Here is a 26,408-nt window from a genome sequence, read left to right as displayed (position 1 = left end):
AATTAAAAGACGCTTACTCCTTGGAAGGAAAGTTATGACCAACCTAGTGAAAGTGAAAGAGAAAGTGAAGACGCTCAGTCGTATCCGACTCTTAGCAACCCCATGGACTGCAGCCCACCATGCTCCTCCGTCCCTGGGATTCTCCAGGCAAGAACACTGGAGTAGGTTGCCATTTCCTTCTCCAATGCAGGAAAGTGAAAAGTGAAAGTGAAGTCGCTCAGTCATGTCTGACTCTTAGCGACCCCATGGACTGTAGCCCACCAGGCTCCTCCATCCATGGGATTTTCCAGGCAAGAGTACTGAAGTGGGGTGCCATTGCCTTCTCCGTGACCAACTTAGACAACATATTAAAAAGCAGAAATGTTACACTGTCAACAAAGGTCTGCCGGGGTCCAGCCCCAGTGGATCCAGGGAATTCGAAGGGGAGACGGCATCGGCAATCAGGATATGATAGAATTAAAGATATAAAGAGTGGTTAAATAGGGATAGCTCAGCAAAGAAATTCAGTGAAGAAAAGAAGCTGAATAACTTGGTTTATGTGGAAAACCAATAAAATTCCAAGACAAGGAATTTGCGCCACCTACGTAGGCCACACGCGTCCTCCCGTTCTCCCGAAGGAGAGGAGATACTAAGGCCTCCCCGGTCAGATCTTAGAAGCCCAGGCAAAATTAGTAGGCTTGGCGAGCCTCCATGCTCCAGATGGGAATTCAGTCAGAAGGTGAGAGAAAGAACGACATGGGGAGACCAAGCTTTGGTGAGAAAGGCCCGCACTTTATTTTCCAAAGTAGTTTTTATACCTTAAGTTGTGCATAGAGGATAATGGGGGAAGGGGTAGAGTCATGCAAGGACAGCAGTCCTTGATCCCTATCGAAGCCAGGCTTTCAAACTTATCATATGCAAAAGTTTAGGTGATTTACATCATCTTCTGGCCAGTAGGCCTGTTAACATTTTATGACCCTTTCTTCAGAAAACTTATTTTTCTCTAAAGGTGATTATTCTAAAGTCAGGCACCACCCTCCAAAAGCATTAGATAAAGTTGCATTTCTATAGGGCAAAAGTGTGGTGGGCTATAACAAGAAAATAATTAACTCAAGGGTCCAAGGTTACAAACATTAAAGCTATTACTTACATTCCTATACACCAATTATATTAATCAATACACTCCCAGGGACACAGTAGGTAAGGGATATGGAAACTTAGCAGTGAACATTGGCCCAAGGAGTGAAAAACCCTTCACCAATACAATTTCTAATCAATCTTTTAATTGCTCAAAGGAATCTGTATTTAGACAGTTTAGAACATCTCATGCCTCTCACGGTTGGGAAGCTCTGAACAATCACATGTGGCCAGAAGAACCTGTTCAGGCAGGCTAGAGAACTCCCAAAGGAGTTTGTGAACTAAAACTCTTGTCACGCCCAGGAACTTTATTAACTGGAGCAGTAAGTTAACTCTTTTTCAGAGAGAGAGATGGTGGTGGGGGACAGCCCTCCATAAAATCACAGGTGTAGGTGAGAGCACAAAGCAGTAAAGTAGGCAGACTCTGGTTTTGGGGGTAGATGCTCGAGAATTTCCAGGGGGACTCTTGAGTCTCGATCCCGCCTTTGCGTATGCCGAGCCTCCTTCCTCATGACCTTTGCCATGGGTGGAGTTCCTCATGCTGGCTCCTGGCAAAGGTCCACTAGTCAAAGCTATGTTTTTTCCAGTAGTCATGTATGGATGTGAGATTTGGACTATAAAGAAAGCTGAGTGCAAAGAATTGATGTTTTTTGAACTGTGGTGTTGGAGAAGATTCTTGAGAGTCCCTTGGAACTTTATTAGATGGACTGGTTAGTCCATATAAAGGAGATCAGTCCTGAGTGTTCATTTGAAGGACTGATGTTGAAGCTGAAACTCCAATACTTTGGTCACCTGATGCGAAGACCTGACTCATTTGAAAAGACCCTGATACTGGGAAAGATTGAGGGCAGGAGGAGAAGGGGATGACAGAAGAGGAGATGGTTGGGTGGCATCACTGACCTAATGGACATGGGTTTGGGTAGACTCCAGGAGTTGGTGATGGACAGGGAGGCCTGGCGTGCTGCGATTCAAGGGGTCACAAAGAGCAGGACACGACTGAGCGACTGAACTGAACTGAATTAATTTTTTTTTCCCAAAATACTTATACTAGCATATTAACTCAATTATTTTTCCCTATTCATTTTTATGGTAATTTTTCTTTTTAATGCCAAGATATATTTGCAAATCTTTCTCAGTATGATAATTGTATATTTCTTTTTAAAGTGGTCCTCTGTTTACCTAATCTTTATATACTTGATGTGCTACATGACCACCCATACTATATCCTCTTTACAAATTACAATGGAACCACAATTAAGAACTCAGTTGCAGTTTTAATAAAATTGACAACATGCTTCTAAAATTTATGTGGTAATTTAAAAAAATCAAGAATAGGTAAGATAATGTTGAAATAGAATAGAAATGAAAGATTTATATAAACAAATAAGAATTATTATAAGGATAAAATTTTGATTGTTTGCAGGAAATATGATTGCAAATGTAAAAGTATAAACAAGCATATTAAAGACATGCATTTAGCAAGCCATGCTGGATACAAGTTGTTACTAAAATGAATAACTAAAGACAAGTCCAAGAGTAAAACAGCATTATTTGTAGTACAGAAATGAGAAACAACCAAATATTTGGTCAAGAAATCCCAGGGATGGGGAGCCTGGTGGGCTGCCATCTATGGGGTTGCACAGAGTCAGACACGACTGAAGTGACTTAGCAGCAGCAGCAGTATTGAGATATAAATTGTAGTGCATTCATACAACAGGATAATATACATTCTTCCCATACTAAAGCATGCCCTGATCAGCTCAACATAAATGGCCAATTGACATGAGTACTTTTTAATGTATATTTTTATAGCCATAATTTTTAGTCTAGAATAAGCAGAATACATTTTTTTTACTTATTCAATAAATATTTGTTGATGACTCTATTCTAGCCACAATGATAGCTGAAAAAATATATAGATACATAAATACATTCATACATGTCGAGTTTATAGTCTATTCAGGGAGAAATATTAATCAAAAAGCAGACAAATAAATACTAAATTATGATTGGAATGAGCATCACCAATGCAAAGCACATAGACCTCAAATAATTTTTATTATGGAAAATAATACACTAAATTTGAGAGAAATTTCCATTGACAAAGTCATTACAGAACTGAGATCACAGAAGAATAGAAAGCCAGCAAGGGAAGATTGGAAAAGTTGCTCCAAGGAGGTATTCTGGCTCATTTAAGAAATTCAAAGCTTTACATGACCAAAGCAGAGACAGAAATGATAAAGATCTGAAAATTGATAGAAGCCTAAATATTTAGGACCTTATCATCCATGGAAGAGATTTTGATTCCTCCCTCCCAAGAGCAATGAACGTCCATTGAAAGAAAGTAAAATATTCTTATCTGCATATTTAAGAGATTAGCTCTGACACACTGAAACATCTTTTTTCCCTATGATTTCAAGGCAAAGATCCAGACACCAGTCAGTAAATTCATGAAGTTAAATGCTACTAACATTAAAGCCATCCTAGTTGAGGCTCAAGTATTCTCTGTAAAGGAGAGCTCTCCACCAAACTCTGCTTTCCAAAGGTACTCTCAGTAGATTTCAAACACACCAGGGGAAATAGTTTTGTGAAGTTGCAGCTCTGACTATAACAACCCAGTGCTAAAACAAATAAGATATTATTGCTTTAATTCGCAAAGAATTAAGTGTAGGCACATGGATCAAGGCTTGTCCACAATGTCCCCAGCCTGCATCTTAAGCCTAATCTTCCTCTGCCCTCCCATTTGTATTAATATATCAGCAGTACATGTGTGTCCTCAGTCATGTCTTATTCTTTACAACCCGTGGACTGGAACCCACCAGGCACCTCTGTCCATGGGATTTCCCAGGCAAGAATACTAGAATGGGTTGCCATTTCCTCCTTCAGGAGATCTCCCCAATCCAGGGATCATGCTTGTTATTCACATTCCTGAACACAGCCCTTGCTTTTCTGTCTCTTCCCTTGTCATGCTATTCTTGGCCCTTAGGAGTCTCTTACCTGTTGTTTGTTTTTTGAAATACTATTTAAGGTCATTCTCAAATGTCACATTCTGTATAAAACCCTTTGATTCCTCCTCCACCTAATAAAACTATAATTGCTTACTCTTGTGAATTTCCATAACACTGAATTATTCTTCTCCCAGAGCAATTATCTTTTGCCCTATAATATCACTATTTATTCTTTTGCTCTGTTTCTTCCACTGGGAACAAATAACATCTTAGTCCTCTAGGTGCTCACTAAAATGTCAGGCATAATACTTCAAGGAAAATAGCTATCCAGAAAATATTTACACAAGAGAAACTAATTAGGGATTTGTTTATTTTGCCTATTAGTCTTCTGCATATGTATTGATGGTGATGAAATCTAAATTATATTCAAAACATATTACAGTGGGAAAAAAAACAGTGTTTTGATATCTCATGTAAAATTAGGTATATGATAAAAATCGTGATGCTCCTTCAAATCTTGCTTGTAAGAGAACAAAATACACGCATACCTTCAAACCCTATTAAAATGATGTAGGTATACATTCACTACCTCAGAGTGTCATATTAACTTGTCAAAAAGAATCAGCAAATCCTATCTTAAAAATATATGTTAGATCATCAAACAAAGTTACAAAAATGCTGAACGGTAATACTTTTGTATTCAGAACTCATTTAAAGTACAACCTCAGTATTGAGAAGGTAACAGGCAGGAAGGCCAGGGGTCTCCAAATGGAGACCTATTTCCAAATGGAAATAGGCTGCAAGTGTCTCTTAAAATTCTGTGTTGCTATGATGACACCTGGTTACACCTGAACTTAACTTTTCTCAAATCTTAAGTTAACCAATGCGTTTTTCTTATAGAAATGTTTTTTCTTACGCTATGTTAATGAAACTATGTATTTGCTTTGGAATTTGCCTTTCTTCAAAATGGTTTCACCTAAGACTAACTTTTGGCTGATAATAGCTCAACGAACTAGTATTCATATCAATTGTTTTATGGCTGGGGGATGACACACCTCCTGCAATCTTATCTCAAAAATGCATATTGTGGGAGAGGGGCCTGGTGAAACTCCCTCAGCCCTGAAGTGTCTCTCTTATCTGATTAATAACTTTCTAACAGACATAAAACAGCTTGCTAAAACTAGCGGGGGAGTGGGGGGCACTCTCCATCCCTCCTTCTGATGTTTATGTCAGAAGCTTTCTCTGTCTCTTTTTATACTTTAATAAAACTCTGCTATAAAAAGTCTTGACTGATCAAGCCTGGTCCTTGGTCCCGAAGCTAAATCTTCTTCTTTGGAGATCACGAGTCCATCGTTCACCATAAGCTATCAGTATTGAACATAGATTAATTTCCAATGTTCAAGCCTCATGAAAAATTGATTGGTTGAATTGTTGCTAACTTGAAATACAGCCTTTCCTAAGGAATTATAATGAAATGATAGTGACAATGATCTACTCCAAAAATGCTATTTGCATTCATGTTAAATGAGAGTTTAAATTTTTATCTCCTTTGATTTGTTGTTTCAATAAATTATTTAAACTCCTGCTATTTCAAAGCAATGTAAGTAAAAACCTTAATATATTAAGTAATTAATATGTTAATACATATTTCACCTTTAACATAGCCAACATAGGGTCATTGTTGTCTTTTGGTCACTAAGTCGTGTCTGACTCTTCTATGACTCCGTAGACTGTAGCCCACCAGGCTCCTCTATCCATGCAATATCCCAGGCAAGAACACCGGAGTGGGTTATCATTTCCTTCTCTGCAGGATATTCCAGACTCGGGGATCAAAATCGCATCTCCTGCTTGACGGACAGATTCTTTACCACTGAGCCACCAGGGAAGCCTCTAAACATAGGGTGTGTGTGTATATGTATGCAATCAAATTTGCCCAGGTAAGTAGGTTAAAAATTTTGTATAACTGCTATGTGATGCGGAAGATTAAAAATCTCATTACTTGCTTAAACAATCATTTAAAGAAACTGAAAAGTAAATTAGTAATGATCAAATAGCTAAACTGATATTTCATTCAATGAAGCAAAGTAATCACACATTATTTTACTTCATTTTATGAATCCAATTAAACCACCCAAGCAGTGTCCCCATTGTCAGACAGTAAACCAACTAGACAGAAAAGGGAATGGCACCCCACTCCAGTACTCTTGCCTGGAAAATCCCATGGCCGGAGGAGCCTGGTAGGCTGCAGTCCATGGGGTCACTAAGAGTTGGACTTGACTGAGCAACTTCACTTTCACTTTTCACTTTCGTGCATTGGAGGAGGAAATCCAGTGTTTTTGCCTGGAGAATCCCAGGGATGGGGGAGCCTGGTGGGCTGCCATCTATGGGGTCACACAGAGTCAGACACGACTGAAGCGACTTAGCAGCAGCAGCAGCAAACCAACTAGAAAGGAAGATTTCTTTCATCTATGTGTTTAATAATCTTTTTAGATCCATATGGAAAAAATTATTACAGTAGAAAAAGTACCTACTGAATTGAGATATTTGAAGCTTTTATTTTAGTTAAAAAAATATTTCCAGTTCTTTTTTGTCCTCACTTAACCACTCGATTTCCATCCCATTATAAATATCTTCTCTCATCCTCCATGCACATCCACTGTACAACTATTCCTACATTGCAATATGCATCAAGATCAGAGACTGTACATAAATAATTGATACCATGATAGAAATATAGCATAAATGACATTCACAAGGATTATGTTCTCATGCTTGATCTAAAAACTTTGAAAAGTATTTGCCTTCAGGGTTCTTGATTATCTCAGACTGTAACACTGCACAGTTACCATGAGAAAGTGGCACACTTAAGAACTGTGAAAGATTTATTTTTAAAAATAACAGAAGGAAGAATTGTGGGCTGCTGAACTATCATATAGAAAAAAAAATCCATCCCACTCTTTTCGCTATTATATTGTTTGAGAAGTTGCAGTAAATCTTCACTTTGGCCTACCATCCTATTTTATTTTACTATAACTATCACCATTTTTACTATGGAATGCTTTATGGGGCACTTTAGCCCTCAGCTCTTTTGCTAAGCACTGGCACTGATATCGCAGGATCTATCAAGTGTTTTAACCAGTTTATTCTTTGCTTTCAGACCATGACGAAAAATCATTATCATGGCTTTAAAAAAACATTTGGCCATCATCTCTCAGGAAAAATCACTAGTTTAATCATACTTTACAATAGCTCTCTGCATTCTATCCTAATGGAATTTTCCATGAGAATAAAACAAGCAGAAAAGCAGGTAAGGAAGTTTTTACCTGGAGATTGCTCCTCCCTCCTGTCTTCTGCACTAGCACCACGGAAGATCAGGTACCATAAATGACCATTTCCTGTTTCTGCTGAGGGACTGATTCTGCAGTTAGACCTCAGAAGAGTCAATGACAGGAGTGCAGACAGAAATGCTCTCTACTCAGACTCCTCTCCTTCAGTTCTTTATTTTACTCAAGATGTGTTCTTTCCCGAGTGCTGGGGGGAAAAGTTTCCGGGGAATTTCCACTCTCTCTGATGGAAATGACTCAAGATGTCATTTTTCATATTCACCAATTAAATCACCTGCTGCAAAGAGCTGACTTGTTGGAAGACCCTGATGCTCGGAAAGATGGAAGACAGGAGGAGAAGGGGAAGACAGGAGGAGAAGGGGATGACAGAGGATGAGACGGTTGGATGGCATCACAGACTCAATGGACATGAGTTTGAGCAAACTCTGGGAGATGGTGAAGGACAGGGAAGCCTGGTATGCTGCAGTTCATAGGGTTGCAAAGAGTGAAACATTACTTAGTGACTGAACAACAACAAATTATATCACAATTCCAATAATCTTTGACATCAGAAACTTTATCTATCTTGCTTGTTCGTATATTCCTAGTAGGAAGGACAATGCTAAGGGCAAAATAGAAATCCAATGAATATTTGTTGGGTGAATAAATGAATGAATACATATGATGAAAATTACTAGAAAATTTGAAGGCTTATTTGTAGTTGTAGCTATCTTAAGAACTGTCTTGAATTTGCCCAGAAATATCCAATCAAATGTACAGAAATCAGGGGCTTTAAATAGAGAGAATGACCAGTCTAAGCATTAAGAGATTGTCAGCATCTCTCAAAATAGCGGCAACTTCATCATCTGTAACAGAGGCCAGCCAAACTCTAGTCCCTGAGCCAAATCTGACTCATAACCCATTTCAATAAACAAGGCTTTACTGGAACAACACAAATGTCTCCACATTTTTATTAGTTGCTTCTACACAGTACTATGACAGTGTTCAGAAGTTAGGACAGAAACCACAGAACTCACATAGCTGAAATATTTACTCATTGGCCCTTCAAAGAATGTCTGTCAGTTCATTATCTACTAAAGGACACAGGTGAAACAGGCTGGGTGCTTGCACCTGGACAATGTCTTCTCAAGCAACAAAATACAAAGAAACTCTAAAGGACTAAAAATAACAGCATGCATGCCCAGTTAGGACCAATTATGAACAACAAGATTCAAAAAGACCAAAAACTCAACAGCCACTTTTCACTGGAAAAGACCTTGATGCTGGGAAAGATTGAAGGCAGGAGGAGAAGGGGACGACAGAGGACAAGATGGTTGGATGGCATCACTGACTCAATGAACATGAGTTTGAGCAACTCCATAAGATGGTGAAGGACAGGCCAGCCTAGCATGTTGCAGTCCACAGGGTCATAAAGAGTCTGACATGACTAAGGGACTGAACAACAACACTTCGAAGAATTGGGAGCAAAAGCAGTGGACTGCACATGCCCCCTGCACATACCACTACCAAAGGGGTGGGCAAACCACCTACGCCACCCCTCCCATTTAATCCCTGAACCTGTCCCTGCCCTCACAGCATATAGGGAACCAACTTCACCCTGCCTTGGTGAACAAGCAAGGGAACTTGTTATTTTTTCCACTCCCTCTCACTGCTACAGGGGCCCCAATAAAGCCCTGCCTGAATTTCTTATCTGGTCTCATCAATTTCTATTGATTGAGAAGGCCAAGAATACTGGTCAGTAACATAGGGGTGTCCATAGGAGGTGGGCTCAGACTGTCAAACATTTCATAGAGATGAACTCCTGTACCCAGTGAATTACCATGCCAATCTTACCCCCAAGCTTTTATCCTCACCCTGTGTCTACTGATCTGGCTTGACTTTGTGCTCTCTGTCTTCCATTTCAACTTCCAATCCCTACTGCTGTTGTATTCTTCTCTCAGCTCCAAGAAGGAAATGACAGCTTCCTCTCCATATATTCTAAAGCCTAATATTTCTGTTCCTTTACTCTAGCACATCGTCCCCACACTCTCCTCCTAAGATATTGGGTAGGGAAGGCACTCTGTACTTCTCCAGGTTCCACCACTCCCTAATGTCACATACCAGCCAGTTTCATTCATTGGTCTATCTGCCTGATCCCTGAAAATATTTGGGTCTTTGTCTCTGTCACATAGGGCTGCCCTGGTGGCTCAGTGCTAAAGAATCCATCTGCAATGCAGGAGACTCAGGGGAAATGAGAGTCCCCTGGAGAAGGAAATGGCAACCACTCCAGTATTCTTGCCTGGGAAATCCCATGGACAAAGGAGCTTGGCAGGTAATTGTCCAAGGGGTCACAAGGAGTTCAGTTCAGTTCACTTCACTTCAGTCACTCAGTAGTGTCCGACTCTCTGTCACCCCATGGACCACAGCACACCAGGACTCCCTGTCCATCACCAACTCCTGGAGTTTATCCGAACTCATGTCCATTAAGTTGGTAATGCCATCCAACCATCCATCCTCTGTTATCCCCTTCACCTCCTACCTTCAATCTTTCCCAGCATCAGGGTCTTTACAAATGAGTCAGCTCTTTGCATCAGGTGGCCAAAGTATTGGAGTTTCAACTTCAACATCAGTCCTTCCAATGAACACCCAGGACTGATCTCTTTTAGGATGGACCAGTTGGATATCCTCAAGGGACTCTCAAGAGTCTTCTCCAACAATGCAGTTCAAAAGCATCAATTCTTCAGCACTCAGCTTTCTTTATAGTCCAACTCTCACATCCATACATGACCATTGGAAAAACCATAGCCTTGACTAGACAGACCTTTGTTGGCAATGTCTCTGCTTTTGTAATATGCTATCTAGGTTGGTTATAACTTTCCTTCAAAGGAGTAAGCATCTTTTAATTTCATGGCTATAGTCACCATCTACAGTGATTTTGGAGCCCCCCAAAATAAAGTCTGACACTGTTTCCACTGTTTCCCTATCTATTTGCCATGAAGTGATGGGACCAGATGCCATGATCTTTGTTTTCTGAATGTTGAGCTTTAAGCCAACTTTTTCACTCTCCTCTTTCACCTTCATCAAGAGGCTCTTTAGTTCTTCTTCAGTTTCTGCCATAAGGGTGGTGATATCTGCATTCTGAGGTTATTGATATTTTTCCCGGCAATCTTGATTTCAGCTTATTCTTCCTCCAGCTTAGCATTTGAAATGATGTACTCTGCATATAAGTTAAATAAGCAGGTGACAATATACAGCCTCGATGTACTCCTTTTCCTATTTGGAACCAGTCTGTTGTTCCATGTCCAGTTCTAACTGTTGCTTCCTGACCTGCATACAGAGTTCTCAGGAGGCAGGTTAGGTGGTCTGGTATTCACATATCATCTTGAAGAATTTTCCACAATTTATTGTGATCCACATAGTCAAAGGCTTTGGAATAGTCAATAAAGCAGAAATAGATGTTTTTCTGACACTCTCTTGCTTTTTCAATGATCCAGTGGATGTTGGTAATTTGCAACAGGTGGCCAAAGTATTGGAGTTTCAACTTCAACATCAGTCCTTGCAATGAACACCCAGGACTGATCTCCTTTAAAATCCATTAAGTTAAAGTCTCACACAAAACTTATTTATTCTAAAAATCCATTCACCCCTAAACTATTTTATAAAGTATTGCTCATTTTCATAGTGAGCCCACAAATTGGGTCCTCAAACTCTGTTTTAAAATGAAAATGCCCTACCACCCCGTGGGAAAACCCAAAAGACAAGAGTCGAGGGAAACTCCTGTAATTTTACAGCAGAAACCATTCTTCAGGGCAGGGCACAGACTCAGGATGACCAGTCAAGGCTTCCTGAGCCACTTGGTCGGGGTTTTCAAAACTCTTATGACATATGCTTTGATGGTTTAGTCTTTAAGTCATGTCCAACTCTTGTGACCTCATGAACTGTAGCCTGCCAGGATCCTCTGTCCATGGGCTTTCCCAGGCAAGAATGCTGGAGTGGGTTGGCATTTCCTTCTTCAAGGGATATTCCTGACCCAAGGATCAAACCCAGGTCTCCTGCATTTCAGGTGGATTCTTTAATGAATAAGCCACCAGGGTCATTCTATTTTCTTTTTAAAATAGAAACACATAGGATTTGATTGAAGGGAGATGAATGATTGAACATTAGGAGGAATAAAAACATAAACAAAGTAGTTGGCAGCCCTTGATGTATTTTTCTAAAGCAAAGAATATATGGAGAAGTTAGAAAATAGAGCTAATGAGGCCAAGGGCATTGCCTCCACCCGTGTGTTGATTATCTTTGCACAAAGAATGATGCAACTTATCACTATCTGAATTCCCAATCTCAATCCATCAGCCTATATAAATAACTGTCACTGCTCAGAAAGGAGACTTGGGGTCTTGAAATGAGGTTCTATCAGCCAATCATCTTCATAATAAGAAAACCAGCTCACTTCATTGGCCAGCATTGTGTCACATATAACAAGCTAATTAAAGTTGACACAGCCAAGTAAACATTTAATTTTAAAATGTGACACAATATAAAAAATTCATGTGAATTCTCTGAGAAAACTGGTTGACTCTTTAAAAACATCCTTATCTCCGTGCTTATCTTTTGAATGGCCCATTGGAAAAGGGCCACACTGTCCCAAAACCCCCCTCCTGCACGTCTTTGCATTGGCTGACAGTTGCGTTATCTTTGCACTTTCCCACCACATTCTGTCCTACCCACTTTGCTCATTTCTCTCTTCTTCATGACCGTGTATAAATGTCATTTTCCCTGACTGCCTTCTGATTATTTCCTATTCCTCTCACTTGCTTTATTTTTTCTCTGAGTGCTTACTTTTTGTTTATCAAGCTATCCATTTTTTTTTCTTTTTAAGGCCTGTCTTTACCACTAGAGTATAAGGCCCATAAGGGCAATGATTTGTCTTCACAGCTTTATTGCCAGAGTCTAGAATATAACAGACTCTCTATAAATGTGTTTTGGGTATATTTATAAGGCAATGACTAAAAGGCTCTAGTCATCTGATTTGAGTTTGCTTTTCTGCCCTGCCTGAAACTCTGAATACACCAGCCTCTTCCCAGAAACCCTAATGAAAGCCAGCTTTTCCTGCTCACTGGATGGCTTTACAAATATCTAGTCATCATCAACACTTTCCTGAAGCATTTCTGCTGTTCCTTTGCTTTCTCAGAACCTGAGCAGAATTTTTATCACTCAGTACAAAATGTTATTGCAGGTGTTTGTTAACTGGTTTGTCTCCTCCCAGAGCTTTAAGCTCACTGAAGAAGTTTAGAAAGTAGATAGCAAATGCCAAGCAAAAGCAGAGACATTTTACCCTGTAGCTAATTTCTGCTTGAAGAGATAATATATATGCTAAAAAGTCTGGATGCCTAAGTATTTAGAGAATTTGGAATATATAAACAAGTTAGGAGGAAAAAATGTGGAGGCAAAAAACAGAAAATGTAACACGAATTTGCACTTCTTGGAAAACAAAATTACACATTCATTCAAATATTAATTCACCACTTACTGATGGCCTATCCTGGGCTGGCCACTTTGTCAGGATGTTGAGATATGACAGAGAATAAACCCCAGCTACCAATCTCAGTGGCACTACATTATGACCAGAAAGATTGCCTTGTAAGAAGTACATCCAGTTCAGTCTCCATACCTGGACTCCATCTGAAATCACTGTCATAAAACCACTCTCTATTCCTAAGAACAGTAGTTAAATAGTGGAATCATTTTTTTACCTGATTGACAGAAATATTTGGTATTTGAAAAGCTCATTAATAACTTATCTCGCAATAATAGTTGAATCCCACAACTTTTAATAAAATGTTCAGTTCTAGTTTATGTATGCTGCTGCTGCTGCTAAGTCGCTTCAGTCCTGTCCGACTCTGTGCGACCCCATAGACGGCAGCCCACCAGGCTCCCCCGTCCCTGGGATTCTCCAGGCAAGAACACTGGAGTGGGTTGCCATTTCCTTCTCCAATGAGTGAAAGTGAAAAGTGAAAGTGAAGCTGCTCAGTCGTGTCCAACTCTTCGCGACCCGATGGACTGCAGCCCACCAGGCTCCTCCGTCCATGGGATTTTCCAGGCAAAAGTACTGGAGTGGGGTGCCATTGCCTTCTCCATAGTTTATGTATGGAAGTGATGTAAATATGGACAGCCAAACTTAAATGATATCTTATTTTCTTTCTACAGCTCTTTTGGAAAGATGTGTTAATTATTTTTAACAAATGCTTGTTGCGTTGCTGTTGTTGCATGTGTATACTCTGTCATGTCTGACTCTTTACAACCCCATGGACTGTAACCTGTCTGGCTCCTCTGTCAATGGGATTTCCCAGGCAAGACTATTGGAGTGGGTTGTCATTTCCTTCTCCTGGGGATCTTCCCAAACCAGGGATTGAACCTGGGTCACCTGCATTGCAGGTGGACTCTTTACCAACTGAGCCACTAAGGAAGCCGAACAAATGCTTACTAAGGGCCTATTGTATACCAGGCATTTTTCTAGTATAGACATCTAGTATAGCAGTCAGCCTCTTTGTCTTCATGGAGATTACTCCAGTGATTATTGGGACGGCATGAAATATGCATTTGTAACTAATCTTCTGGTTTTGGGACGCAGCTCCCTCTTTATGTCATTTCCAGGGCATCCACCTGTTTGTTGTCTGGTGACCGGGGTGTCGTAGCCTGACTGGTTGTTTCTCTTACAGATACCTGGACGATAACACTGGTGGCTGCCTGAGATATCTCCCTGCTCCTTCAACTGCTGCTTCTAAGCAAGTAGCTGCTTTCATCACTAACACAAACCGGCACCTGTGGAAATGTTTACTTCTTTTTGTCTGTAAAGATATGTTCAGACTTTAGGGTCTATGAAATGTACATCTTATGTTACAAATCTGTAATTAAGTAGTTTTTCTGTCTTTCTTTGAAGAAGGAAATGGCAACCCACTCCAGTAATCTTGCCTGGAGAATCCCATGGACAGAGGAGCCTGGCAGGCTACAGTCCACGGGGTTGCAAGAGCCAGACACAACTTAACGACTAACCCCTCTGTCTTTCTTAGAAATCAGGAGCAGGAAGGAGATACATATGTTATCAGTTGTCCTGATCTGGTCACACTAAAAAAAGCTATTACTAAAGCCCATATGAGTGACTTATAAATTATATTTAAAATAAATAAAACCAATCCAGAAGATATAATACAGCTATATATATATATATATAGAATTCACAGAATATATATATATATATATATATATATATATATATATTAGGCTTCCTGATAGCTCAGTTGGTAAAGAATCTGCCTGCAATGCAGGAGACCCCAGTTTGATTCCTGGGTTGGGAAGACCCCCTGGAGAAGAGATAGGCTACCCACTCCAGTATTCTTGGGCTTCCCTTATGGCTTAGCTGGTAAAGAACCCACCCACAATGCAGGAGACCTGGGTTTGATCCCTGGGTTGGGAAGATCCCCTGGAGAAGAGAAAGGCTACCCACTCCAGTATTCTGGCCTGGAGAATTCCACAGGATGTATAGTCCATGGGTTCTCAAAAAGTCAGACAGGACTGAATGACTTTCACTCACTTCATATATATATTTGTATATATACATAAATATATGCTAAGCAGTACATTCTCTGTGACTACTTACAATTACAGAAGTAAGTTAGATATAATAATTAGTGAGTTTTGTTACGAAATTTCAATAACCTTATATCATTTTCTACTGTGTATTTTTTTTCTTTAGCATTCTCTTCCCCCGAAAGGATTAAACCCAACATTTCTCCACACTTAAGTATTATTGAAATCCTTAGTTAAGTAGCACCTAAGGAAACTCCTTCTGGGGCTTCTTTTTTCTTATTTTTCCTCAGTCATCCAGGGATTTTCTCTGTGTTCTGTGCTGCTCACATTTCTTGTGAATTCTGTCAGTGTAGCTCTTCTCTTAGGTCAATCTTTTTTAATACTAATTTTTGATAATTCATTCTTTTTGCAGTTGCTTAAAGTTCTCAGTAAAAGTGAAAACAATGTAAGAATCACCATGTTATATTCAATTATTGATGGGGCTTCCCTGGTGGTTCAGATGATAAGGAATCTGCCTGCAATGCAGGAGACTGGGGTTAGATCCCTGAGTCAGGAAGATTCCCTGGAAATGGAAAGGCTACCTATTCCAAAATTCTGGCCTCAAGAATTCCATGGACAGAGGAGTCTGGCTGGCTACTGTCCATGGGGTTGCAAAGAGTCAGACATGATTGAAGTGACTTTGCACACATGTACACATGCAGAAATCATAATTGCAAAATATAAGTGAATTTCACAAATGCCAGGTACTGTTGTAAGAATTTTACATATACCCATTAATCCTCATCACAGCCACATGAATTAGGCCTATTATCCCCTTTCACAAGTGAGGTAACTCATTCAGAGAAAGATTAAGTAATTCAGCTAGATCATTTACTAGAATTAACCAGAGCTAAGATACAAAACAAAGCAGTTATCTTTAGCATCCCTGCTCTTAACACACTACTCTGCTTCACAATATTAGGTGATATGTGGGAAAACAGAGTATGACACAAGTTTTGTACAATAGAGTTTTGTAATATAATAGTAAGTAGGAACTATCAGCTCCTTAAAGCCTTCTCTTCTGAAGGTCTACATGCTATGCCTATGGGTCTTTACTGAAGTACTAAGTGGCATAGTATATTTGCTGAAAAGAACTAGTATGGTTCTTTCCAGAAGGGTTTACTAGATCATCATTGTCCACATCATGTTTTACAGAAATGTGGCTCTGTAGGATGTTAAGAAGGTAGCAACAACAAAGGAATTAATGATGAAATGATAAAGGGTGAGGTTAATATTTTAAGGTAAGGCACTCTAAAAATGTTGTATAGTGAAAAGTGTACTTGCAACATCAGTTTGAATGTGGGGACTAACTTGGAATTAAGGTTTGAAACACTGAAGAAGAGATGACTGACTCTAGATCAAAGAGCCAACACAATTTCATAATTTGAAAAGACAAAAGAAAAAAAAGAGATAAGTATGAAAATGAAGTAACATGACATTGATTCTAGTCAACTTGTACTGGACACAGGAAAACTTTTAGCATTCTACGTCACAGGTCTATTAGAATGCAGAATGTAATAAAGCTATTACCTTGCATGGTTCCGTTTTACCATTCTGCAAAATTACCTTCAAGATATCAGGTAAATGGAAAATGGTTTTCATAATTTAGCAAAACTATTAGGATCATAGAATAAACAAGCTCTAAAATAAAAACAATTAATTTTGATTCTATGTATGCAAAAGCAAAGTATCTTTTATTTGGATGGCAAAATATGTTGATAATATTTATAAATAAAAATGAAAATTCCCTACTGGAAAATAATTATGTGACTTTTTTCACAGTATAATAAAAATGTGAGGTTTAATAATAGGGCCACAGTAAAGCACTTAAATCCTCACAAGGATCACTTGAGAGTCTATAATTATATTATATTACTTTAATATCTGAAAAGACCTGCATGTATAATGATATCAGTGTCTAATATTTCAATTCACTCAAACTCTCAAATAAAATGTGTTGTTCATGCCTCTAAATAAACATATCTCTTTGATAATATCAAAATTTTCTTCCAGCCCCCAAAATATAAACATTAATTCAAATTACTTTCTTATAATCTAAAATATTAAGATATAGTGCACTCCTAATTGCTTGTGTTTGGATTATCTGGGAAATTGATGCACTGTAGCCATCTGTCTATCTGACTTGAGCTGCTATATTCATATGCAAAAGGACAATTACTCAAGGTGGTGATGGGAGGTATTCAAGCAGGAATATGGAGGAGTTGCTCTTTCTCATCTCATGTTCTACACTTCAACTCAACACACAAAGAGGATTACTTACTAACTCAGCTTCCAAGCTGCCTTTCTCCTGATGGAAACTACTGTTACAGAACGCAAGTTGGATCTGTTCATCTGCATGCAGTAAAGTTAATCTACTGACACTGGCTTATGGAGAAGGAAAGTGTAGCATTTTTTGCAAGGGGCCAAGCATGGAGCCAAGCATGGCCAAGCAGTATAAACCAAATAAGGAGAAGTATACTTTGTCATGCAAAAATTTTTGTAGTCAGGTACATAAATCTGCCTAGAAAAGAGAAAGGAGGCAAATGTGAAATAAAGAAAAATAAAAGTGTCATTGTACTAGATCTGTATGGAAAAACTCTGTTCAGTCCATAAAATATGCTTGAAAGTGAAAGTGAAGTCGCTCAGTCGTGTCCGACTCTTTGCAACCCCATGGACTGTAGCCTACCAGGCTCCTGTGTCCATGGGATTTTCCAGGCAATAGTACTGGAGTGGATTGCCATTTCTTTCTCCAGGGAATCTTCCTGACCCAGGGATTGAACCCAGGTCTCCCACATTGTAGACAGACACTTAACTGTCTGAGCCACCACGGAAGTCACTGATAACTTCGATAACAGTAAGTATCCAGAGTGCTGAGATCTTGATTTGCAAGAGACATTTCCCAAAACAAGGACATTGGCAACTAGCTGATCTCAGTTCTATTTTAGAAAAAGTACACAGGGAACCTACACATGTTTAAGACTAAACGAGTTATGTCAAAATAATACCAAGAAAACTGAAGGCTTTCCAACTGGCCAAATTTGGGACGACTTGAACTTCAAATAAAACATTTAAAGAATTGCATATTAAACAAGCAAAACAAAAGATTTGTGGGTCCATAACATGGTATTGTTTTTTAAAAAAGAAAAGAGAGAATGAGAAAAACAGAGAGAGAGAAAAAGAGAAAGAATGTTAGAGAGAATGGCAAGGAGAATGTCATAAATCACCTTTATGCACAACAGTGCTTAACTATCAAATATTTAAAAAAAAAAAAAAAACAGAATTAGAAATGACCACTTTCCAGTCACCAATGTAGTAACTGAAACAAGTAATAATCATCAGTGGAACTTAAAGGTTGTTGGGGTAAAACAAATGTTCACCGGTTCTCAAAGTAGGTCCCAACTGAATACTTATTACAAAGGAAAACATTATTTTACATTGGAAACGTTTGGTGACCATCAGCTAAGTGATAACTCTTAGCATTAAACAATGAGAGAACCCTTAACATTACCACCACAAGCATTGCCTGTATTAGAACTGATGCAATATGTGTTTCCTGAAGTGATGCAATAATAATGTTTATTAAATTTAAATGAACACTAATCAGAGACAGTTCTTTTCCTTTTGAACTTGTCTTGTTTCTACTTTGAAAATGAAACCAGCACATGACATGAGTGTAAAGCCAAGAGAATTACACCAAATCAGGCCAAAGCCCAATTACATCATAATGGACACTTATATATAGACTTTCTGCTTTTGAGAACCAATTGAGTTGGAGTTGACTATAATCAACTGCTTAATTCTTCTCACATAAAAGAAGTGAAAAATTATCAATCTTCTTTTGCACAGGTTGCTCTTTTTGTATCTTAAATAATTCATTATTTAGTATTATCTCATTTTTAAAAATCTGTGAAGGGAATTACCATTTGTTTACAGTGATCTCAGTATTATATTTTAAAACTACTTAAAAGTTCTCTACAATATCAAGATATCATATCTTTACAAAATCTTTGCTTCAAAATTATTTGTCTAGCCAAATACAGTGATAAATAGACATTTTTATTGCATACTTCCAAATAAAAGCTTATTCAAATATCATTAAGCATTAAATAATTAGTGATATGACATCATAAACACTCACTAACCAATTAACCTTAGAATTAGATAATTAAATAAATATGATAAGTTTCCAGATGTCAGTATATTTTGAAACTGTATACTATTCTATCCAAAAACATTTCAGAAAATGAATTTGAAGGTAGATACACAAACACACACACACTTTAAGATTCACCAACTATTAGTTTTTTCAGCACTATTTCTTAACCAAATATTGTACCTTAAGATGTTGTTAATATATTCTAGCTTAGTATATGTTAGGAGAAGGCAGTGGCAACCCACTCCAGTACTCTTGCCTGCAAAATCCCATGGACGGAGGAGCCTGGTAGCCAGCGGTCCATGGGGTCGCTAAGAGTCAGACAAGACTGAGCCTCTTCACTTTCACTTTTCAATTTCATACATTGGAGAAGGAAATGGCAACCTTCTCCAGTGTTCTTGCCTGGAGAATTCCAGGGACAGGGGAGCCTGGTGGGCTGCCATCTATGGGGTTGCACAGGGTCGGACGCGACTGAAGTGACTTAGCAGCAGCAGCAGCAGTATGTCTTAAATTTTCTTCCATAAAATATTCATCAAAATAAATTGAAAATAAATACTGAACAAAAATGTCACAATTCATTGATATTAAAGGGCTGAAATTATACAGTCAATCTGAAATATGCATGGCCACAAATTATTTATTGTAGAAGGGTAACAAAATTTTTGGAAATCACTAGAAATATTTGTGAAAACAGGTGTTATAGTCAGCAAGCCAAACAGACAAATTAGTGCTGCAAAGAAGCAAAACTTAAATGTATTGCAGGTGAAATAATAAAGTACATGATTACCTAAGTCCCTTGTTATAATTAATACAATGACAGAAATACTTGTTACCATAATTATAGTCATAGCTAGTTTGGAGCTTATGCTGTATACAGTATAATATGTTTCACATGAGTTTTAATTATTCTTGTCACAAGAAAAAGAAAAAGCAGTAACACTAACTCATTTTACACATGTGGATAGCTAAGTATGCATTATTACTAATAAAGATATTTAATTTGAATTCAGCACCTTACTCATACAACCCAATATAAGAACTTACTTCTGAAAAAACTTCATTAAAAGTAATAATTTGCTGTATTATTACAAAGTAATATATAACTTTGGTTAGACATTTGTAAAACACAGGAAAGTCAAATCACACAGAAATACTGTGCATTGTCCAAAATAATCTAAAGGTAAATTTTAATGTGTTCATGTATATCTTTCTAGTTTATAAAATAATTTAATTTGAAATACTTATAATTTATGATGGTAATACCAATATAAACCTTTTTCCCCTTATTAACTTTTATGGAACTTCATATTCTAAGGTAGCATAATCAATGGCTACAAAATTTAATTGTCCAGCTAAAGTATTATTTTAATTTTTCATTTTATTGTGTTTTTTATACAAATAATTTTTGTTCCTTATAGACAAATTGGAAAAGAATATAAACTATGAGAAAATTAGCATAAATCCTTACAAATTCTAACCCTGCTAAACTTAAGTATGTGCATTCATGCATGCTAAACCAGTCCATTCTGAAGGAGATCAGCCCTGGGTGTTCTTTGGAAGGAATGATGCTAAAGCTGAAACTCCAGTACTTTGGCCACCTCATGCAAAGAGTTGACTCGTTGGAAAATACTCTGATGCTGGGAGGGATTGGGGGCAGGAGGAAAAGGGGACGGCAGAGGATGAGATGGCTGGATGATATCACCAACTCGATGGACGTGAGTTTGAGTGAACTCCGCGAGGTGGTGACGGACAGGGAGGCCTGGCGTGCTGCGATTCGTGGGGTCACAAAGAGTCGGACACGACTGAGCGACTGAACTGAACTGACTGAACTGAAGTCACTTCAGTCATGTCCAACTCTTTGCAACCCCATGGATTGTAGTCCTCAGGCTCCTCTCTCCATGAGATTCTCCAGGCAAGAATATTGGAATGGGTCCATGCCCTCCTTCAAGGAAATCTTCCTGACTCAGAGATCCAACCTGTATCTCCTGCATTGCAGGTGGATTCTTTACTGCTGAGCCATCAAGGAAGCCCAAACTTAAGTATACATTGCTTATTTTCTTATGAAAATATATTCACACACATGATTGATAAAAAGGTAAATGCAACAATACTTGGATTTTTTTAATTTAAGAAAACATCTTAAAATTATTTACAATTCAACAATACATTGTATTGAGCAGTGTTGGACCCAATGTCTCTGAAATCATTAAACAGGTCATAGATGCTGATAATTTTCTTTCTGGCCCCATAACAATCCCAGCTTCATATCCTATAACTTAGAGATCAACTTAAAGTTTAATTATCATCAACATACATCATAAAATATAGTAGTTTAAAGGGAGAGAAAAACAGATGAAAGTGGGCTAGAAACAGAGACATATGTATGCATTCTTTGTACAGATCAAATAATACAATACAGAAAACTATTACAGACCTTGTTTCTTTCTTTCTTTACTACCCTATTCAAGTTCCATTTCCCTTTAGCACATGGCTTCACTGGTTAGAGTTTTGGGGTGGTTTTTTTTTTTTTTTTTTTGAGTTTTTACTTTGTGTTGTAACTCAAAACTACATTCTTGTGGGGGGAAAAAAGAGCCCTTAAAGCATCTACCTACACTGAGTTGCTCTGTTTGTGCATTCATTGTCTGCAGTGCATTTAGAAGTACCAGGAGGTGTCTCAGAGGATCCCCTGTGTTCCACAGGTACCACTCCAGTAGCAGCTCTATTTTCATTTAATAATCAGAATTAGTATCTCGAGGCAATATTGTAATCCTCTCTAACGATGTAAATTCACTGGCATGAGAATTTAATGGCTAAGCAGTATCTTAACATCCCCAAGTCAATGGAACCATTGTAGAGTCTGCAGGTAGAAATCCAAGCCCTGCAGAAACTGAAGTCCTGAGGCTAGGAAACAGGAATTTAATTAGTTTCTAACTTTATCTCCAGATCCCAACTTCTCCTTGATTTCTAGAGCTTTGGACTTTCTTTCACAGGAGAAAGAGTTGTATAGAATGGTAACTGGTTCAGATAATAGACCACCTGCTTTTACAACAGAACACTAAACAGACAAGGTTTTTCTCTCAACTAGAATCATTGTTTTGCTTTAAATAGATCTGTTGACTTCTAAGTCAACCTATTTCTGTCTAATGGGGAGCATGATAAGACCTATGAATTGCATAGGCTTGAGCATGCAACATTACTTCTTTTGCTATGAAAGAAATTATGTGATCAGAAACAGCTTATTATACCATGCTCAATTAAACCCAGGGAGAGTGATAGTGCCATACTATGGGTTCAGCAGGAAAGGTCAATCTATATTCATAGTAAATGGCTATTCTAGTCAAAACACATTTATGTACATCCTCTCACAGAAGTGATTCAAGACAAACCGATTTCCACCAGGTGGCTGGCTCATATACTCAGAAAGCGATGTTATTTGAGTGAGTGTATAGGAAAATTCTAAGTGTAAGATAAAGTTATGGTTAAATAGATTTTTCCTAGAAGAATACTAATTCTCAAAGCTGATCCTTTAACCAGTTGGGAAATTGAATCAATAATGCAAAATATTTCCTTAAAGGAAACATCAGGGTCATATAACTTTAAATCAGGAGCCAACACTAGCAAACAACAGAGAATTTAATTAAAATAAATTCACCATAGTAAGAAAACACACAAATTACATCAGAGTTAACTGTTAAGTGATTTAAAACTATTTGCAGGTATTTTAAAAACTTAAAAAAAGGGGTAGGTACACATTAATCTTGGATAGGAATACACAGTACCTTATTACCTTAGTTATATCTCATCTATGAAAGTCTATTAATTTCATAAATCTTAGAAATGATCCTAAATTTTACATGGAAGGATAAAAGGCCAAGAACAGCTAAGAGAATATTGAAGAACAAGCAGAGATTTATTCCTTGGTAACAAGTATGATCATAAAGCAATGGTAATTAAGCTTTCATGCTGCTGGCCCAGAAGTGGACAAACAGACTAATGGAACACTGCTGAGGGCCCGGAAAAAATTCATACATATAAGGAAATAGATGGTGGATTATACAAATCGGTTGGAAAAGACAGGAGAGTTTTCAACAAATGGTGAAGGGAAAATGAATTATCTATTGAAAGACTGAAAATATGATAGGGCAATGGCCAGACCACAAATAACAATAGGACTCTGACTCACAACCTTACAGCAGCCAGTTGAGGAGTCAAGCCATAGAATTCATAGCAGTTGGCACCACTACCATATTTTTTGCCCCTGCTTTCAACTTTGGACCAACCAGACCAAGCCTAATGTGCTCCTCAAACTGATCATGTAAGATGTCCTACTTCTAGTTAGTCTGCCTCCAACAGGCTCCAATCAAAACTTATCTGAATCCATTTTTATAAGTTATCGTGATGTTTTTTCCACTTCCCTGCCTGCATTTGGGTCTCTGTGAAATGCAAGTAATGGCAAAGGACTGCTTTTCTACTTTCAGCTCTGAATAGAAAGCCTCTGTTTTTATTTACATGATCTCCATTTATTGACATAATCCACAGAAAAATATGATTAGATCCCAAGTTTATACCTAGGTTTGAGATTAAAGACTTAAACATGAAGGATAAAACTTCTCAGGAGAATTTTTTATGACATCTGGTTAAGGAATAATTTCACAAATATGGACATAAGGAGCAATTTTAAAAGAACAGATTTTACAGTAAAACACTCAGAACTTCTGTTCATAATATGCATGTTTTAAAACTCCAAAAGAATTAAATCAAAGGGAAAATAAACAACAAATTTACCTCAAAACTGGGAGAAGACATTTGTAACAAAAATGAAAAAAAATAAAAAAACTTACTATCTATAGACAAAGATCATGCAAAAAAAAGTCAGTAATCAAAATTTTAAAAGGACAAAATACAAGAATATACAAGAACAAGAGAACACATGAATGTCCAAAAATATTTAAGAAGATTGACATCCTTATTGGTTATCATAAGAATATAAACTAAAAGCATATTTCACAAGATTGTGTTTATGAGAATGGAGAAATTATAATTTACAGATATTGCATGTGTAGTACACATTTTTTTAATGAATTTCAGAAATGGTAAACACAGAGATGATCTTACCAAAGACTCAACAACTTCATTCCAGATAAATAGAACATTTTTACACATTTGTATCAAGATGCATGCACGAGTATGTTTATAGAAGCATTAATCGTAGTAAAATAAGCTGGAAAGAAAAAAAAAAGCTTTATAATGAAGCAGAGTAATAAATATATTGCAGAATTTATATCAGAGAAAAATTATAGCTAAGCTCATCAATATAGATGAATGTAAAATAATGTAGAGTGAAAAAAGTTAATCACAAATATGTGTGCTTTGGTCCCATTTATATAAAGGCATAAGGAAAAGCTTTTGAAACAACAGACACATAAAAGGCAAAGGGGAAATTAATGGCAATTTTAGAATAGATTATGTTTTCAGAAGGAAAAGGAGGTTTTCTCTGGTTAGCTCATGGGGGCTTTAAAGTTAGCAGTATTAGTATTTATATTGAGCTTGATAGTGGATATATGTGCTTATTTTATTATTGCTGTTCAGCACTAAGTCTTGTCCGACTCTCTACAACCCCATGGGCTGCAGTACGCTAGGCTTCCCTCTCACTACCTCTCAGAGTTTGTTCAAACTCATGTCCATTGTGTCGGTGATTCCATCCAACCTTTTCATCCTGTATTTCCCTTCTCCTCCTGCCCAAAATCTTTCCCAGCATTTGGGTTTTTTTCAATGACTTGGCTCTTTGCATCAGGTGGCCAAAGTATTGGAGCTTCAGCTTATCAGTCCTTGTTTTGCAGGAAAGGGGACCCGTTTCAGGGCCTGACATGGGGCTCTTGTCTAACACTGAGAAATGAATTGTCTAAGGAGATGCATGTGCTGACAAAGCAAGAAATTTTATTGGGAAAGGGCACCTGGGTGGAGAGCAGAAGGGTGAAGGAACCCAAGAGAACAGCTCTGCCACATGGCTTGAAGTCTCAGGTTGTATGGTGATGGGATTAGTTACTGGGTTGTCTTTAGCCAATCACTCTGACTCAGAGTCCTTCCTGGTGGTGCACGCCTTGTTCAGTCAAGATGGATGCCAGAGAGAAGGATTCTGGGAGGTGGTCGGACATGTGGTGTCTCCTTTTGACCTTTCCTGAACTCTTCCGGTTGGTGGTGGCTTATTAGTTCCATGTTCCTTAGCAGGATCTCCTGTCATAAAACAACTCATGCAAATGGTTACTATGGTGCCTGGCCAAGGTGGGCGGTTTCAGTCAGTGTGCTTCCCCTAACACTTTCAATGAATATTCACTGTTGAATGCCTCTAGGATTGACTGGTTTGATTTCCTTGCTGTCCAAGGGACTCTTAAGAGTCCAACTCTTTGTGACCCCATGGATTGTAGCCCCCCAGGTTCCTCTATCCATGGAACTCTCCAGGCAAGAATACTGAAGTGGGTAACCATTCCCTTCTCTGGGGAATCTTTCTGATCCAGAGATCGAACCTAGGTCTTCTGCATTGCAGGAAGATTCCTTACTGTCTGAACCACCAGAGACTTTCCCTGGTTATTTTATTATTTTATTAATATATTTAAGACAACATATAAATCAATGCATTGTTTTTTGTATGTATGATATATTTCACGATAAAATAAAAAAAAAAAAAAAAAAAAACTTTCTTTAAATAATCCCCTAAATGGCAGAATTAGCAGCAATGAAAGTTCTCAGACAAAGTGTATATGTGTGTGTATATATATATATATATATGTATATGTATATATATATATATATTTAAAGATAGAACTAACAACTGGAGTTTAGTCAAACAAGACCCATCATTTTCTGTTTAAAAAATAAACAAACAGACAAAAAACCCAAAGAAGTCACCAGTTTTGATCCATGGATTTTACATGAGCCATGGGTCAGCTATTTACTGTATTTTTTTTTCATTTTCCAGATTTTTTTTTTACAGTTAACCCCTGTTTTCTCTATCATTGTAGGATATTTTTGGAAGCAAATAAACTACCTTTCAGCTTATATATAGGTCAATGGAAGTTGAAGTGTCACACCTGGACTTCATAGAGAGGAAAACACAGAAATAGACTTCTAACTAGATACAGAAACTGGTTAAGTGGAACATACACTAGTGTGTTTTGAAGTGCATATATAGATGTTAGGTCATCACTAGAGTGTTCTAACACCTTCATGGATCACAGCCCTGTC

This window comes from Bos mutus, chromosome 11 (assembly GCF_027580195.1).
Source record: "Bos mutus isolate GX-2022 chromosome 11, NWIPB_WYAK_1.1, whole genome shotgun sequence".
Taxonomy (NCBI): domain Eukaryota; kingdom Metazoa; phylum Chordata; class Mammalia; order Artiodactyla; family Bovidae; genus Bos; species Bos mutus.
Note: the sequence above shows the minus strand (reverse complement) of the source record.